Genomic DNA, 18115 nt, shown 5'->3' on the forward strand with positions numbered 1-18115 from the left:
TGAGTTAGGACACAGGGCAGTGAGCACAGGGGGTGATGGGTGAGCGGGACTCGGTGCGAGTTAGGACACGGGGCAGCGAGCACAGGGGGTGATGGGTGAGTGGGACTGGGTGGGAGTTAGGACACGGGGCAGTGAGCACAGGGGGTGATGGGTGAGTGGGACTCGGTGCAAGTTAGGACACAGGGCAATGAGCACAGGGGGTGATGGGTGAGTGGGACTCGGTGCAAGTTAGGACACGGGGCAGTGAGCACAGGGGGTGATGGGTGAGTGGGACTCGGTGCGAGTTAGGACACGGGGCAGTGAGCACAGGGTTTGATGGGTGAGCGGGACCCAGTGTGAGTTAGGACACGGGGCAGTGAGCACAGGGGGTGATGGGTGAGTGGGACTTGGTGCGAGTTAGGACACGGGGCAGTGAGCACAGGGGGTGATGGGTGAGCGGGACTTGGTGTGAGTTAGGATACGGGACAGTGAGCACAGGGGGTGATGGGTGAGCGGGACTCGGTGCGAGTTAGGACACGGGGCAGTGAGCACAGTGGGTGATGGGTGAGCGGGACTCGGTGCGAGTTAGGACACGGGACAGTGAGCACAGGGGGTGATGGGTGAGCGGGACTCAGTGTGAGTTAGGTCACGGGGCAGTGAGCACAGGGGGTGATGGGTGAGTGGGACTCGGTGTGAGTTAGGTCACGGGGCAGTGAGCACAGCGGGTGATGGGTGAGTGGGACTTGGTGCGAGTTAGGACACGGGGGCAGCGAGCACAGGGGGTGATGGGTGAGCGGGACTGGGTGCGAGTTAGGACACGGGGCAGTGAGCACAGGGGGTGATGGGTGAGTGGGACTGGGTGCGAGTTAGGACACGGGGGCAGCGAGCACAGGGGGTGATGGGTGAGCGGGACTTGGTGCGAGTTAGGACACGGGGCAGTGAGCACAGGGGGTGATGGGTGAGCGGGACTGGGTGCGAGTTAGGACACGGGGCAGTGAGCACAGGGGGTGATGGGTGAGCGGGACTCGGTGCGAGTTAGGACACGGGGCAGCGAGCACAGGGGGTGATGGGTGAGCGGGACTCGGTGTGAGTTAGGACACGGGGCAGTGAGCACAGTGGGTGATGGGTGAGCGGGACTTGGTGTGAGTTAGGATACGGGACAGTGAGCACAGGGGGTGATGGGTGAGTGGGACTTGGTGCGAGTTAGGACACGGGGCAGTGAGCACAGGGGGTGATGGGTGAGCGGGACTCGGTGCGAGTTAGGACACGGGGGCAGTGAACACAGGGGGTGATGGGTGAGCGGCACTCGGTGTGAGTTAGGACACGGGGCAGTGAGCACAGGGGGTGATGGGTGAGCGGGACTTGGTGCGAGTTAGGACATGGGGCAGTGAGCACAGGGGGTGATGGGTGAGCGGGACTGGGTGTGAGTTAGGACATGGGGCAGTGAGCACAGGGGGTGATGGGTGAGCGGCACTCGGTGTGAGTTAGGACACGGGGCAGTGAGCACAGGGGGTGATGGGTGAGCGGGACTTGGTGCGAGTTAGGACATGGGGCAGTGAGCACAGGGGGTGATGGGTGAGCGGGACTGGGTGTGAGTTAGGACATGGGGCAGTGAGCACAGGGGGTGATGGGTGAGTGGGACTCGGTGCGAGTTAGGACACGGGGCAGTGAGCACAGGGGGTGATGGGTGAGTGGGACTCGGTGCGAGTTAGGACACGGGGCAGTGAGCACAGAAGGTGATGGGTGAGCGGGACTCGGTGTGAGTTAGGACACGGGGCAGCGAGCACAGTGGGTGATGGGTGAGCGGGACTGGGTGTGAGTTAGGACACAGGGCAGTGAGCACAGGGGGTGATGGGTGAGCGGGACTCGGTGCGAGTTAGGACACGGGGCAGCGAGCACAGGGGGTGATGGGTGAGTGGGACTGGGTGGGAGTTAGGACACGGGGCAGTGAGCACAGGGGGTGATGGGTGAGTGGGACTCGGTGCAAGTTAGGACACAGGGCAATGAGCACAGGGGGTGATGGGTGAGTGGGACTCGGTGCAAGTTAGGACACGGGGCAGTGAGCACAGGGGGTGATGGGTGAGTGGGACTCGGTGCGAGTTAGGACACGGGGCAGTGAGCACAGGGTTTGATGGGTGAGCGGGACCCAGTGTGAGTTAGGACACGGGGCAGTGAGCACAGGGGGTGATGGGTGAGTGGGACTTGGTGCGAGTTAGGACACGGGGCAGTGAGCACAGGGGGTGATGGGTGAGCGGGACTTGGTGTGAGTTAGGATACGGGACAGTGAGCACAGGGGGTGATGGGTGAGCGGGACTCGGTGCGAGTTAGGACACGGGGCAGTGAGCACAGTGGGTGATGGGTGAGCGGGACTCGGTGCGAGTTAGGACACGGGACAGTGAGCACAGGGGGTGATGGGTGAGCGGGACTCAGTGTGAGTTAGGTCACGGGGCAGTGAGCACAGGGGGTGATGGGTGAGTGGGACTCGGTGTGAGTTAGGTCACGGGGCAGTGAGCACAGCGGGTGATGGGTGAGTGGGACTTGGTGCGAGTTAGGACACGGGGGCAGCGAGCACAGGGGGTGATGGGTGAGCGGGACTGGGTGCGAGTTAGGACACGGGGCAGTGAGCACAGGGGGTGATGGGTGAGTGGGACTGGGTGCGAGTTAGGACACGGGGGCAGCGAGCACAGGGGGTGATGGGTGAGCGGGACTTGGTGCGAGTTAGGACACGGGGCAGTGAGCACAGGGGGTGATGGGTGAGCGGGACTGGGTGCGAGTTAGGACACGGGGCAGTGAGCACAGGGGGTGATGGGTGAGCGGGACTCGGTGCGAGTTAGGACACGGGGCAGCGAGCACAGGGGGTGATGGGTGAGCGGGACTCGGTGTGAGTTAGGACACGGGGCAGTGAGCACAGTGGGTGATGGGTGAGCGGGACTTGGTGTGAGTTAGGATACGGGACAGTGAGCACAGGGGGTGATGGGTGAGTGGGACTTGGTGCGAGTTAGGACACGGGGCAGTGAGCACAGGGGGTGATGGGTGAGCGGGACTCGGTGCGAGTTAGGACACGGGGGCAGTGAACACAGGGGGTGATGGGTGAGCGGGACTGGGTGTGAGTTAGGACACGGGGGCAGTGAACACAGTGGGTGATGGGTGAGCGGGACTGGGTGCGAGTTAGGACACGGGGCAGTGAGCACAGTGGGTGATGGGTGAGCGGGACTCGGTGCGAGTTAGGACACGGGGCAGTGAGCACAGTGGGTGATGGGTGAGCGGGACTCGGTGCGAGTTAGGACACGGGGCAGTGAGCACAGGGGGTGATGGGTGAGTGGGACTCGGTGCGAGTTAGGACACGGGGGCAGTGAGCACAGTGGGTGATGGGTGAGCGGGACTCGGTGCGAGTTAGGACATGGGGCAGTGAGCACAGTGGGTGATGGGTGAGCGGGACTCGGTGCGAGTTAGGACACGGGGCAGTGAGCACAGTGGGTGATGGGTGAGCGGGACTCGGTGCGAGTTAGGACACGGGGCAGTGAGCACAGGGGGTGATGGGTGAGTGGGACTCGGTGCGAGTTAGGACACGGGGGCAGTCGAGTTTTGGATCACCTCTAGTTTGCGGAGGGTAGAACGTGGGAGGCCGGCCAGGAGGGAGCAGGAGTGGGTGGGTGAAAGGCGAGGCCTGTGTGGGTGGAGGAGCGATTATCGTGCCCGTGTGTCGCTCTGCGGGGAGAGGTGCTGGGGAATTGGGGAGGGGGGTCTGTTTGTCGCTCCTTGCTGGAATGGCCGTGGAGGGAGACGTGTGTGTGTGTGTGTGTGTGTGTGTGTGGAGGCGGGCGGGGAATGGAAGGAGAGGCGGGATTGATTCCGGAGAGTGACGTGCGCCAAATTTGTGTTTCCCTCAGGAAAAGATTCTGGAGCGGATCGCAGCGGTGAAGACCAAAGTGGAGGGGTTCCAGACCAACATCACCAAGTACGACCCCCGAGAATCGGGAATACACCGGCCACTGCACTTGCACAGGGAGCTCCTGCACCCATTCATGTGCACACGATCATACGTGTACGCACAATGTGCTCCCCCCACACACACACATGTACATACATGTGCACACATGCTCCCGCTTTTCCTGGGCCCCAAACTCACGCCTCTCCTGGGCCCCAGTCACATCGCTCCACAATCTCTCGCCACTCCTTCTATACTAACAATACTCCGACAGTGGACAGTCAAGGGGCTACGGGGGGAGGAACTTAACACAATCACAATCACTAAGGAGGTGGTACTCAGTAAGATAATGGGACTAAAGGCAGATAAAACCCCTGGTCCTGATGGCTCACATCCTCGGGTCTTAAGAGAAGTAGCGGCAGGGACAGTGGATGCATTGGTTGTAATTTACCAAAATTCCCTGGATTCTGGGGAGGTCCCAGCAGATTGGAAAACTGCAAATGTAACACCCCTATTTAAAAAAGGAGGCAGACAAAAAGCAGGAAACTATAGACCAGTTAGCTAACATCTGTGGTTGGGAAAATGTTGGAGTCCATTATTAAAGAAGCAGTAGCAGAACATTTGGAAAAGCAAAATTCGGTCAGGCAGAGTCAGCATGGATTTATGAAGGGAAATCATGTTTGACAAATTTTCTGGAGTTCTTTGAGGATGTAACGAACAGGGTGGATAAAGGGGAACCAGTGGATGTGGTGTATTTGGATTTCCAGAAGGCATTTGACAAGGTGCCACATAAAAGGTTATTGCACAAGATAAAAGTTCACGGGGTTGGGGGTAATATATTAGCATGGATAGAGGATTGGCTAACTAACAGAAAACAGAGAGTCGGGATAAATGGTTCATTCTCTGGTCGGCAATCAGTAGCCAGTGGGGTGCCGCAGGGATCAGTGCTGGGACCCCAACTATTTACAATCTATATTAACGACTTGGAAGAAGGGACCGAGTGTAACGTAGCCAAGTTTGCTGATGATACAAAGATGGGAGGAAAAGCAATGTGTGAGGAGGACATAGACAGGGAAAGTGAGTGGGCAATAATTTGTCAGATGGAGTATAATGTTGGAAAGTGTGAGGTCATGCACTTTGGCAGAAAAAAATCAAAGAGCAAATTATTATTTAAATGGAGAAAGATTGCAAAGTGCCGCAGTACAGCGGGACCTGGGGGTTACTTGTGCATGAAACACAAAAGGATAGTATGCAGGTACAGCAAGTGATCAGGAAGGCCAATGGTATCTTGGCCTTTATTGCAAAGGGGATGGAGTATAAAAGCAGGGAAATCCTGCTACAGTTATACAGGGTATTGGTGAGGCCACACCTGGAGTACTGCGTGCAGTTTTGGTTTCCATATTTACGAAAGGATATACTTGCTTTGGAGGCAGTTCAGAGAAGGTTCACTCGGTTGATTCCGGGGATGAGAGGGTTGACTTATGAGGAAAGGTTGAGGAGGTTGGGCCTCTACTCATTGGAATTCAGAAGAATGAGAAGTGATCGTATCGAAACGTATAAGATTATGAGGGGCTTGACAGGGTGGATGCAGAGAGGATGTTTCCACTGATGGGGGAGACTAGAACTAGGGGACCTAGTCTCAGAATAAGAGGCCGCCCATTTAAAACTGAGATGAGGAGGAATTTCTTCTCTCAGAGGGTTGTAAATCTGTGGAATTCTCTGCCCCAGAGAGCTGTGGAGGCTGGGTCATTGAATATATTTAAGGTGGAGATAGACAGATTCTTAAAAGATAAGGGGTAAGGGGTTATGGGGAGCGGGCGGGGAAGTGGAGCTGAGTCCATGATCGGATCAGCCATGATCTTATTGAATGGCGGAGCAGGCTCGAGGGGCCGAATGGCCGACTCCTGCTCCTGTTCCTGATGTTCCTTCGCCCCGACCTCGCCGCTCTGCTGTCTGCCCACGCTCCAATCAGCGACCTGGACCTTGGTGACGTCCAATCCGGTCGCCCTCTCCAACACGCGCTGTACCCTGAAGTGGTATATGCTCCTTTGAAGTCCCTTACCATGAGTTTGGGGGCCCAGGAGAGGCGAGGGGCCCAGGGGCAGCACGGGCCCAGCCCACACTGTGCGATATGTGGGCGCACTAGGTCCATGCAGCAGAGCTGGTCTCCAGGCGTCCTGGTTAACCCTTGCCCCTGGACCAAGACCTCGCTCTGTCAAGCCCCGTGTGGTGGCTGGTGTGCAACGGTCACCCCACGTTAAACAAACCCACCCACAGGCATCTTCCACCCTTCAGGATGTAGTTCGGGATCTGGAATATTAGGTCCTTCATTGAAACACCTGGGAACTCATCCCTTGGTGTGGAAGCAAGTCACCCTCGATATGAGGGACTGTCTATGATGATGATACACACTGAGCTCCTCATATACATACATGTACACACAGTCCCATGTGTACACACAATGTACTCCCCGCACACATGCATGTACATGTGGTCACACGTGTACACAGTGCTCCCGTGCACACACACACGTGCACCCGGTCACATGTATACAGCGCGTTCCCCACACACACAAATGTGCACATGGTCACGTGTATACAGCATGTTCCCCACACACATGCGTGTACATGTGGTCACACGGGGACACAGTGCTCCCGTGCACACATACACGTGCACCCGGTCACATGTATACAGCGCGTTCCCCACACACACAAATGTGCACATGGTCACGTATATACAGCATGTTCCCCACACACATGCGTGTACATGTGGTCACACGGGTACACAGTGCTCCCGTGCACACATACATGTGCACACGGTCACATGTATACAGTGCGTTCCCCACACACACACACACGTGTGCACATGGTCAGACATGTATGCACAGGGTGCTCCCCACACATGCATGTACACACAGTTACACGTGTACACAGCGTGTTTCCCACACACGGCGGGGGGGGAGGGGGGATGGATAGATGGCCCCCCTCCATCTCCCTCTGTCAAACTGTATAAGGGGTGGTACTTTAACCCCCCAAAATAAGCGGCTTGGAGTCAGGTGGGAGGTTGAAAAGTGGCAGAAATCTGAATCCCGACCCCAACCCGCACATTTCCAGTTTTAACGGAGACGGGATGGGTGAACTGCTCCCAGGAGGCCCTTTAAATCATAGAACCACAGACATTTACCGCACGGAGGGAGGCCATTCGGCCCATCGTGTCCACACCGGCCGACCAAGAGCTACCCGGCCTAATCCCACTTTCCCGCTCTGGGCCCGTAGCCCTGCGGGTTACAGCACTTCAGGGGCACATCCAGGTACTTTTTAAATGTGGGGAGGGTTTCTGCCTCTACCCCCCTTTCAGGCCGTGAGTTCCAGACCCCCACCACCCTCTGGGTGAAGACATTTCCCCTCAAATCCCCTCTAAACCTCCCCCCAATTACTTTAAATCTATGCCCCCTGGTTGTTGACCTCTCTGCCCAGGGAAACAGGTCCGTCCTATCCACTCTATCCAGGCCCCTCATCATTTTATACACCTCAATCAGGTCTCCCCTCAGCCTCCTCTGTTCCAAAGAAAACAACCCCAGCCTATCCAATCTTTCCTCATCGCTAAAATTCTCCAGTCCCGGCAACATCCTGGTAAATCTCCTCTGTACCCTCTCCAGTGCAACATCCTGGTAAATCTCCTCTGTACCCTCTCCAGTGCAACATCCTGGTAAATCTCCTCTGTACCCTCTCCAGTGCGATCACATCCTTCCTGTAATGTGGTGACCAGAACTGTGCACGCAGTACTCCAGCTGTGGCCTGACTAGTGTTTTATACAGTTCAAGCATAACCTCCCTGCTCTTGTATTCTATACCTCGGCTAATAAAGGCAAGTATTCCGTATGCCTTCTTAACCACCTGATCCACCTGGCCTGCTACCTTCAGGGAACTGTGGACCTGCACTCCCAGGTCCCTGTGTTCCTCGACACCTCTCAGTGTCCGAACATTTAATGTGTATTCCCTCGCCTTGTTAGCCCCTCCCCAAATGCATTACCTCACACTTCTCTGGATTAAACTCCATTTGCCACTGCTCTGCCCACCTGATATATTGATATCTTCCTGCAGTCCACAGCTTTCTTCTTCATTATCAATCACACGCCCGATTTTAGTATCATCTGCAAACTTCTTCATCATACCCTCTACATTCAAGTCTAGACTCCACACTGTCGGAAGGATGTTGAGGCAATGGAGAGGGGTACAGCGCAGATTTGCTGGGATACCACCTGGTCTGCGGAGGTTGGGATTCAGAGAAAGGCAGGGGCCCAGAATTTCGTCGCGGGCGATTGGCTTCAAACGGGCGGGCAATCTGATACCACCGGCCGAAACCAATTAACAACATCAGAAACTGGAGCGGGAGCCGGCCATTCGGCCCCTCGAGCCTGCTCCGCCATTCAATAAGATCAGGGCTGATCTGATCATGGACTCAGCTCCACTTCCCCGCCCGCTCCCCATAACCCTTCACTCCCTTATCGCTCAAAAATCTGTCTATCTCCACCTTAAATATATTCAATGACCCAGCCTCCACAGCTCTCTGGGGCAGAGAATTCCACAGATTTACAACCCTCTGAGAGAAGAAATTCCTCCTCATCTCAGTTTTAAATGGGCGGCCCCTTATTCTGAGACTATGCCCCCTAGTTCTAGTCTCCCCCATCAGTGGAAACATCCTCTCTGCATCCACCTTGTCGAGCTCCCTCATAATCTGATACGTTTCGATAAGATCACCTCTCATTCTTCTGAACTCCAATGAGTAGAGGCCCAACCTCCTCAACCTTTCTTCATAAGTCAACCCCCTCATCTCCAGAATCAACCGAGTGAACCTTCTCTGAACAGCCTCCACAGCAAGTATATCCTTCCTTAAATACGGAGACCAAAACTGCACGCAGTACTCCAGGTGTGGCCTCACCAATACCCTGTACAGTTGTAGCAGGACTTCCCTGCTTTTATACTCCATCCCCCTTGCAATAAAGGCCAACATTCCATCGACCTTCCTGATCACTTGCTGTACCTGCATACTAACCTTTTGTGTTTCATGCACAATTTCTCGGCCTGAGGCTGTTTTCACTGAATGGGAGGAGGATTGAGGGGTGAATCGGGATAGCGCAGGCCGAGACTGCCTGTGAGTCGGAGTTTCAGGGGTTGAAAGTGGGCACCGCTGTTTCTGAGGCGATGTCACGGCCCGAGTGTTACCGCCGGGCGCTCCGGTGCAGGCTCCAGCTGACACATTCGGTTTTGACGCCCAAAGATGAGAGAGCAGCGCTTAAAAAGGTGGCGTTGCACTCTCTCGCCCTCGGGCGGGAGCTCAGGAGGCCGACTGAATCCGGCAGCGAGAGGCTGCCGACAGGCTAGCTGGGAAAAACGGGAAGGGAAGGGAAAGAAAGAGAAAAAAAAAACCCCCCCCTCAAACTTCTCCGACCCACTCGCGCAAACTCCCTCGCTGTTACAACGGATGAAAAGCCTCGGCCTCCGTACAAACCACATATCGTGGGAGCGGCGCCACGGGGGGGGGGAGGGGGGAGGGGCGCTGTACGCTGGGTGACATCACCACGCGGGTGGCATTCGACGGTGCAGCGGTATCTCTTGGCACCTCGACAGAAGAGCCGACCGAATTTCTCCCGCATCACTTGCCTTTGTTGCCTGGCAACACCCAATGGTGGGCCTTTGTTGCCCGTTCATCACCTGGCAACACCCAATGGTGGGCCTTTGTTGCCCGTTCATCACCTGGCAACACCCAACGGTGGGCCTTTGTTGCCCGTTCATCGCCTGGCAACACCCAACGGTGGGCCTTTGTTGCCCGTTCATCGCCTGGCAACACCCAACGGTGGGCCTTTGTTGCCCGTTCATCACCTGGCAACACCCAATGGTGGGCCTTTGTTGCCCGTTCATCACCTGGCAACACCCAATGGTGGGCCTTTGTTGCCCGTTCATCACCTGGCAACACCCAACGGTGGGCCTTTGTTGCCGGTTAGCCGCCTGGCACCAGGACTAACGGGCGATGTTCGGAAGGGAATTTCGACCCGTGAGGGTCAAGAATGAGGGGCCCTGGATATATTTCGGGGAGCGAGGGAGAGCGGGAGAAAGCTTTCTGTACTCGAGGGTTGTGAGGCTGTGGAACACACCACCCAGAGAGAGTGGTTGAGGCCGAGACCCAGGTCGTCATTAAAGAATGGGTTTGGTAGTTGGAGGGAAAAGGGGATTTGGCCCCGATCTTCGGGCACCCTGTGCGGAGGGGAGCGGGCCGGTCCGAGGGCCTCCTCGTGGGGCCTGCTCCTGGGCACGGCCAAGGCGGGCCATCAGCCGGTCTAGGCAGCGGGCGGTCGAGGGGGTCGTTCAGCCCCGACTGCCTGCCTCTCTTCCGCGGTTACATCCGGGTCGGGGTGTCCCTGGAGATGGAGCACGCGGTGTCCACCGGTACGCTCGCGGCCTTCCGCGAGAGGTGGGCGCCGGAGGGACTGGAGTGCATCGTTACCCCCGGCAACCAAACTCTAACCTGATTAAAGGTTTTCAACACAGTTTTAAATTGTTAATTTGTGGGTTCCAGTGCCAAAACGGGCCACTTGATTCAAAGTTTTCCACTAACATTGTTGAAGGGATTTGGGAACGGGCCAGCTCCGTTTGGCTCGCGTGGAGGACAGACACCAACACGGGCTGGTAGGCCGAAGGGCCTGTCTCTGTGTTCTACTACATACACGCACAGGATATCCTGCGCACACACGGTCCTCGCTGACTTTTCGCCCCCTCTCGCCTCCGTAGGTACTTCACTGAACGAGGAGACGCAGTAGGCAAAGCTTCGAAGGACACGCACGTGGTGAGTAACCCGCCAACTTCAACGGAGCTCGGGCCTGTGGGGTTAGGCCCAATCCTCGGGCCTAGACCGGGTGGACCCAATCCTCGGGCCTAGACTGGGTGGGGCCAATCCTCGGGCCTAGACTGGGTGGGCCCAGACCTCAGGCCTAGGCTGGGTGGGCCCAGACCTCGGGCCTGTGGGGTTAGGCTCAATCCTCGGGCCTAGATCGGGTGGACCCAATCCTCGGGCCTAGACTGGGTGGGGCCAATCCTCGGGCCTAGACTGGGTGGGGCCAATCCTCGGGCCTGTGGGGTTAGGCCCAATCCTCGGGCCTAGATCGGGTGGACCCAATCCTCGGGCCTAGACTGGGTGGACCCAATCCTCGGGCCTAGACTGGGTGGGCCCAATCCTCGTACCTAGACTGGGTGGGGCCAATCCTCGGGCCTAGACTGGGTGGGGCCAATCCTCGGGCCTAGACTGGGTGGGCCCAATCCTCGTACCTAGACTGGGTGGGGCCAGACCTCGGGCCTAGTCTGGGTGGGCCCAGACCTCAGGCCTAGGCTGGGTGGGCCCAGACCTCAGGCCTAGGCTGGGTGGGCCCAGACCTCAGGCCTAGGCTGAGTGGGCCCAGACCTCAGGCCTAGGCTGGGTGGGCCCAATCCTCGGGCCTAGACTGGATGGGGCCAATCCTCGGGCCTAGACTGGGTGGGGCCAATCCTCGGGCCTAGACTGGGTGGGCCCAGACCTCGGGCCTAGACTGGGTGGGGCCAATCCTCGGGCCTAGACTGGGTGGGCCCAGACCTCGGGCCTAGACTGGGTGGGCCCAGACCTCGGGCCTAGACTGGGTGGGGCCAATCCTCGGGCCTAGGCTGGGTGGGCCCAGACCTCGGGCCTAGACTGGGTGGGCCCAGACCTCGAGCTTGGACTGGGTGGGCCCAGACCTCGAGCTTGGACTGGGTGGGCCCAGACCTCGAGCTTGGACTGGGTCGGCCCAGACCTCGAGCTTGGACTGGGTGGGCCCAGACCTCGAGCTTGGACTGGGTGGGCCCAGACCTCGAGCTTGGACTGGGTCGGCCCAGACCTCGAGCTTGGACTGGGTGGGGCCAATCCTCGGGCCTAGACTGGGTGGGCCCAGACCTCGGGCCTAGACTGGGTGGGCCCAGACCTCGAGCTTGGACTGGGTCGGCCCAGACCTCGAGCTTGGACTGGGTGGGCCCAGATCTCGGGTCTGGACTGGGTGGGCCCAGACTTCAGCCTAAACAGGTGGGCTGAACTCTGTGCCTGCATGATAGATTGTGAGTTTTGTTCAGTCGGACCTGCGCTGGTGATCAGTGCCCTCTCACAGTCCGGTGCCCCGCCCGCTCTCGGGGCGACCCGGTGTGAGCCCGGCAGGATAACTCCCCCTACCCTCCCGCTGCCTGATTGCCGGGCCACTGACGGTTTTGCCGGTTGCCCGTTTCAGATGGATTACCGCCAGCTGGTCCATGAGAAGGACGAGGCCGCTTACATGGACATCAGGACGATGATCATGGACATCAGGGGCTTCTACGTAAGTACGGAGAATGGGGGCGGGCAAGGGAGGGGGCACAATTACTGAGACACACCCTGTGGGGAGGGTAATTACTGAGACACACCCTGTGAGGAGGGTAATTACTGACACACCGCCTGTGGGGAGGGTAATTACTGACACACACCCTGTGGGGAGGGTAATTACTGACACACCGCCTGTGGGGAGGGTAATTACTGACACACACCCTGTGGGGAGGGTAATTACTGACACACACCCTGTGGGGAAGGTAATTACTGACACACACCCTGTGGGGAGGGTAATTACTGACACACACCCTGTGGGGAGGGTAATTACTGACACACACCCTGTGGGGAAGGTAATTACTGACACACACCCTGTGGGGAGGGTAATTACTGACACACACCCTGTGGGGAGGGTAATTACTGACACACCCCCTGTGGGGAGGGTAATTACTGACACACCGCCTGTGGGGAGGGTAATTACTGACACACACCCTGTGGGGAAGGTAATTACTGACACACACACCCTGTGGGGAGGGTAATTACTGACGTACCCCCTGTGGGGAGGGTAATTACTGACACACACCCTGTGGGGAGGGTAATTACTGACACACACCCTGTGGGGAGGGTAATTACTGACACACACACCCTGTAGGGAGGGTAATTACTGACGTACCCCCTGTGGGGAGGGTAATTACTGACACACACCCTGTGGGGAGGGTAATTACTGACACACACCCTGTGGGGAGGGTAATTACTGACACACCCCCTGTGGGGAGGGTAATTACTGACACACCCCCTGTGGGGAGGGTAATTACTGACGTACACCCTGTGGGGAGGGTAATTACTGACACACACCCTGTGGGGAGGGTAATTACTGACACACACCCTGTGGGGAGGGTAATTACTGACGTACACCCTGTGGGGAGGGTAATTACTGACACACACACCCTGTGGGGAGGGTAATTACTGACACACCCCCTGTGGGGAGGGTAATTACTGACACACACACCCTGTGGGGAGGGTAATTACTGACACACACCCCCTGTGGGGAGGGTAATTACTGACACACACCCTGTGGGGAGGGTAATTACTGACGTACCCTGTGGGGAGGGTAATTCCTGACACACACCCCCTGTGGGGAGGGTAATTACTGACACACCCCCTGTGGGAAGGGTAATTACTGACACACACCCCCTGTGGGGAGGGTAATTACTGACGTACCCCCTGTGGGGAGGGTAATTACTGACGTACCCCCTGTGGGGAGGGTAATTACTGACACACAGCCTGTGGGGAGGGTAATTACTGACACACCCCCTGTGGGGAGGGTAATTACTGACACACACCCTGTGGGGAGGGTAATTACTGACGTACCCCCTGTGGGGAGGGTAATTACTGACACACACCCCCTGAGGGGAGGGTAATTACTGACACACACCCTGTGGGGAGGGTAATTACTGACACACACCCCCTGTGGGGAGGGTAATTACTGACACACACCCTGTGGGGAGGGTAATTACTGACACACACCCTGTGGGGAGGGTAATTACTGACGTACACCCTGTGGGGAGGTGTAATTACTGACGTACCCCCTGTGGGGAGGGTAATTACTGACACACACCCTGTGGGGAGGGTAATTACTGACACACACCCTGTGGGGAGGTGTAATTACTGACGTACCCCCTGTGGGGAGGGTAATTACTGACACACACCCTGTGGGGAGGGTAATTACTGACACACACCCTGTGGGGAGGGTAATTACTGACACACCCTGTGGGGAGGGTAATTACTGACGTACCCCCTGTGGGGAGGGTAATTACTGACACACACCCTGTGGGGAGGGTAATTACTGACACACACCCTGTGGGGAGGGTAATTACTGACACACCCCCTGTGGGGAGGGTAATTACTGACACACACCCTGTGGGGAGGGTAATTACTGACGTACCCCCTGTGGGGAGGGTAATTACTGACACACACCCTGTGGGGAGGGTAATTACTGACACACAGCCTGTGGGGAGGGTAATTACTGACGTACCCTGTGGGGAGGGTAATTACTGACACACACCCTGTGGGGAGGGTAATTACTGACACACACCCTGTGGGGAGGGTAATTACTGACACACCCTGTGGGGAGGGTAATTACTGACACACCCCCTGTGAGGAGGGTAATTACTGACACACACCCTGTGGGGAGGGTAATTACTGACACACCCTGTGGGGAGGGTAATTACTGACACACCCCCTGTGGGGAGGGTAATTACTGACGTACACCCTGTGGGGAGGGTAATTACTGACACCCCCTGTGGGGAGGGTAATTACTGACACACACCCTGTGGGGAGGGTAATTACTGACGTACACCCTGTGGGGAGGGTAATTACTGACACACCCCCTGTGGGGAGGGTAATTACTGACACACCCCCTGTGGGGAGGGTAATTACTGACGTACACCCTGTGGGGAGGGTAATTACTGACACACCCCCTGTGGGGAGGGTAATTACTGACACACACCCTGTGGGGAGGGTAATTACTGACACACCCCCTGTGGGGAGGGTAATTACTGACGTACACCCTGTGGGGAGGGTAATTACTGACACACCCCCTGTGGGGAGGGTAATTACTGACACACACCCTGTGGGGAGGGTAATTACTGACACACACCCTGTGGGGAGGGTAATTACTGACACACCGCCTGTGGGGAGGGTAATTACTGACACACCCCCTGTGGGGAGGGTAATTACTGACACACACCCTGTGGGGAGGGTAATTACTGACACACCCCCTGTGGGGAGGGTAATTACTGACACACACCCTGTGGGGAGGGTAATTACTGACACACACCCTGTGGGGAGGGTAATTACTGACACACACCCTGTGGGGAGGGTAATTACTGACGTACCCCCTGTGGGGAGGGTAATTACTGACACACCCCCTGTGGGGAGGGTAATTACTGACACACACCCTGTGGGGAGGGTAATTACTGACACACCCCCTGTGGGGAGGGTAATTACTGACGTACCCCCTGTGGGGAGGGTAATTACTGACACACACCCCCTGTGGGGAGGGTAATTACTGACACACCCCCTGTGGGGAGGGTAATTACTGACACACACCCTGTGGGGAGGGTAATTACTGACACACACCCCCTGTGGGGAGGGTAATTACTGACACACCCCCTGTGGGGAGGGTAATTACTGACACACACCCTGTGGGGAGGGTAATTACTGACGTACCCCCTGTGGGGAGGGTAATTACTGACACACCCCCTGTGGGGAGGGTAATTACTGACACACACCCTGTGGGGAGGGTAATTACTGACACACCCCCTGTGGGGAGGGTAATTACTGACGTACCCCCTGTGGGGAGGGTAATTACTGACACACACCCTGTGGGGAGGGTAATTACTGACACACACCCTGTGGGGAGGGTAATTACTGACACACCCCCTGTGGGGAGGGTAATTACTGACGTACCCCCTGTGGGGAGGGTAATTACTGACACACACCCTGTGGGGAGGGTAATTACTGACACACACCCTGTGGGGAGGGTAATTACTGACACACCCCCTGTGGGGAGGGTAATTACTGACGTACCCCCTGTGGGGAGGGTAATTACTGACACACCCCCTGTGGGGAGGGTAATTACTGACACACACCCTGTGGGGAGGGTAATTACTGACACACCCCCTGTGGGGAGGGTAATTACTGACGTACACCCTGTGGGGAGGGTAATTACTGACACACCCCCTGTGGGGAGGGTAATTACTGACGTACACCCTGTGGGGAGGTGTAATTACTGACACACCCCCTGTGGGGAGGGTAATTACTGACACACCCTGTGGGGAGGGTAATTACTGACACACACCCTGTGGGGAGGGTAATTACTGACACACACCCTGTGGGGAGGGTAATTACTGACACACCCCCTGTGGGGAGGGTAATTACTGACACACACCCTGTGGGGAGGGAAATGACTGACACACACCCTGTGGGGAGGGTAATTACTGACACACACCCTGTGGGGAGGGTAATTACTGACACACCCCCTGTGGGGAGGGTAATTACTGACACACACCCTGTGGGGAGGGAAATGACTGACACACACCCTGTGGGGAGGGTAATTACTGACACACACCCTGTGGGGAGGGAAATGACTGACACACACCCTGTGGGGAGGGTAATTACTGACACACACCCTGTGGGGAGGGTAATTACTGACACACACCCTGTGGGGAGGGTAATTACTGACACACACCCTGTGGGGAGGGTAATTACTGACACACAGCCTGTGGGGAGGGTAATTGCTGACACACCCTGTGGGGAGGGTAATTACTGACACACCCCCTGTGGGGAGGGTAATTACTGACACACCCCCTGTGGGGAGGGTAATTACTGACACACCCCCTGTGGGGAGGGTAATTACTGACACACACCCTGTGGGGAGGGTAATTACTGACACACACCCTGTGGGGAGGGTAATTGCTGACACACCCTGTGGGGAGGGTAATTACTGACACACAGCCTCGGGGGCGGTGCTGATGAACATGTCAGCGTCACGTTTCCCCGCCCCATTGTGCGTGCTCCAATCTCCGATTGCGATCCCGGGAACAGCCGGGTTTTAAAGGCGCCCGTTGAACAGGGTTTTCCCAACGGGCTTTCCCTGGAGCTGAGCTCTTGCGTGTGTCCGTTACTGCAAGCGGTGTGTCTCGTGCCACGCGCTCCGCGCCCCGCGCCCCGCGTGTCAACGTTACTGCAAGCGGCGTGTCTCGCGCCCCGCGTGTCAACGTTGCTGCAAGCGGCGTGTCTCGCGCCCCGCGTGTCAACGTTGCGCGGGCCGTCACCCTCCCGAGGGAAGCTGAGCAGCCCCCAGTGATCGGCTCTGCCAGACTGACGTCCCCGACGGGGCGACCGTCAGCAGACAGCCGCCGACGGTTTGCTGCCTCGGACGAACTTTCGGGTCGAGGACCCTCCCGGTCGACAAGCCCCAATCGCATTACCGCCCCCTTGTGGCCGCTAACTGAGGCGTCAGGCCTGTGGGACCTGGGGTCCAATGCGGCGTTGGACACGGGCTGGGGGGGAGATTGACCGGTTCCCCTTCTCTCAATCTGCTTGGAATCCATTCTCTCTCTCTCTCTCTCTCTCCTTTTCAAGGTCGAACTGCTGGACATTATCATTAAGAATGCGGAGAAGATTACCAACCCTAAGGGGGAGGAGAAATCCTTCTCCATGTACTGAATGGAGCAGTGGCCAGGACGGGGGGGCGTTGGGACGGTCCAGCGTCAAGGGGCAGCGCCTGGTTTGCCTGTCGAAAGTAATCAGCAAGGCAGCAACCGCTGGACCCGGCTTGTGATCTGTGCACTTCGTCCCGAGCCGTGTAATACACTGGCCTCGTGTTTTATGTTGGGATCTGAAATAAAGTTTTATGTTTTGAGTACGAGCCAGTGGCCCGTTTTTGCACCTTGTTATATCTACCTGTGTGTCTCTCTCTGTGGATCAGCCGCCTGCTCTCACTCCAGGGTCTCGAGCCCTGTAATCCTGCTGCACTGTCGGAGGTGAGAACATCAGAAACAGGAGCAGGAGCCGGCCATTCGGCCCCTCGAGCCTGCTCCGCCATTCAATAAGATCACGGCTGATCTGATCATGGACTCAGCTCCACTTCCCCGCCCGCTCCCCATAACCCTTCACTGCCTTATCGCTCAAAAATCTGTCTCTCTCCACCTTAAATTTTTTTTTTAATTTCAAAATATACTTTATTCATATAAAAATTTGTACAGTACATTCAAAAGCTGTTCAGTACATTTAGCTGCGGTCAGCAATCCCATACACTACATTTGGGTGCTGACGGCAGTTCCGTTCG

The 18115-nt window shown here is 56.9% G+C and overlaps 1 pseudogene; it reads left to right on the forward strand.

The window, feature by feature from the left end:
- LOC139235272 (proteasome activator complex subunit 2-like) overlaps positions 1-17695 on the forward strand; it is a 59209-nt pseudogene extending 41514 nt beyond the window's left edge.
- The last annotated feature ends 420 nt before the right edge of the window (positions 17696-18115 follow it).

Source organism: Pristiophorus japonicus, chromosome 23 (assembly GCF_044704955.1).
Source record: "Pristiophorus japonicus isolate sPriJap1 chromosome 23, sPriJap1.hap1, whole genome shotgun sequence".
Taxonomy (NCBI): Eukaryota; Metazoa; Chordata; class Chondrichthyes; family Pristiophoridae; genus Pristiophorus; species Pristiophorus japonicus.